Source organism: Gadus chalcogrammus, chromosome 10 (assembly GCF_026213295.1).
Source record: "Gadus chalcogrammus isolate NIFS_2021 chromosome 10, NIFS_Gcha_1.0, whole genome shotgun sequence".
Classification (NCBI taxonomy): Eukaryota; Metazoa; Chordata; class Actinopteri; order Gadiformes; family Gadidae; genus Gadus; species Gadus chalcogrammus.
The window spans coordinates 8,095,620-8,097,022 of NC_079421.1; positions in this window are offsets into that span (position 1 = coordinate 8,095,620).

Below are 1,403 nucleotides of genomic sequence, written 5' to 3' on the forward strand. Positions count from 1 at the left end.
TCGTTGCTATTAAATTAAAAATGTCTCTTTTTACTTAACTATTACCTTACTACTTTTTTACTCTTTATAATGTCCTCTTTTTTCGGCCGCTTTTCTACGACTTCTTTCTAATGCCCCGCGTTTTCACTTGCATGGTGGGGTAAGGGTCGGTTCGCCTCCGTCCGGTAGCTGGAGGGGGCGTGTATAGCCCAGCTCAGTTCCGAGGTTGGCCGTTTCCGGCGCCGACAGCTACCCGTTATGGGTAGGCCGGTGATGATCGCTCGCCGCGCAGCTACAGTAAAACATCGTAAACCAACGTCTTCCTCCCAAAGAATGCAGAGGGAACGTCTCCCCTCCTTGTTCGCACCACAGCAAGCGTTTTTACCCGCGACATGATTCATTGTAAAGAATCATACCTCGAAGCTTTAATGTTGATTGTTTTTATCCCCACCACGGTCGCACGGAAGTGACGATTCTGTCTGACCAATCACGGAGAGGGTGTGTAAGCTCGAATTGTCCGGCACCCTGTCAGGGCGTCTCGTCACGGTTTTCAGTACCCCAAACGCAGGAGTACTGAAAACGAGGGCAACCGAGTACGGCTCAGTCCGGGTGAAGATCACTTTTGGCAGTGGAAACGCAATCCGTACCGCACCTTTGCAACCAAACCGTACCGCACCCTGCAGATGGAAACGCGGCATGAGCCGCTGTTGGTGGTGTCGGTCAGCCATCTCTTCTTCGTTTGTTACCAGACTCCGGTTGCATTGTGGGTGGGATAGCGTAGTGACCTACCGTTGTATACTGTGGCGGTACTACACATTCCGTACATGAGCATTCCGACGCGCTATATTGTGCGTACCTACTACAAATGCATACTTATAGCAGTCCAAGTATGAGTACTCAGATTCAGCCATTGTTTTTCTGATTGCTTATACTATGAGGTTTTCGAAAAATGTATGTTTTCATACTCTCCACAAAAGCCAACGGAAGTTCAAATCCAAACATAATGAACCTGACTATTATTACGTCTTACTCACTATTTTTTTTATTTTAACCTGCCATATTGGATGATTACTATGATAAAGTCCTTATCTGCTGTTAAGTCTTACATCACGCCGGTGTTACACTGAATTTCTGCGACCCACCGAAAAGTGTGACCCCAGAGGGCGCTGTTGTACATTTTGGAAGTAGACAGGCATGAAGTCGAAAAACGTCTGCATTATAACAAAAACATAAATAAAACATAAGCAAATCAAAGTCAACACAACATCTATATCATCCAACTATGCAAGTTAAGCATAACCTACGACTAATAACAGCTGAGTCTGGAATGTAACACACAGATCAGGGGTCTCATTTATACCGTTGCGTACGCACAAAACGGGGCTGAAAAGTTTGCGTACGTGCTTTCCACGCCAAGGTTGTGA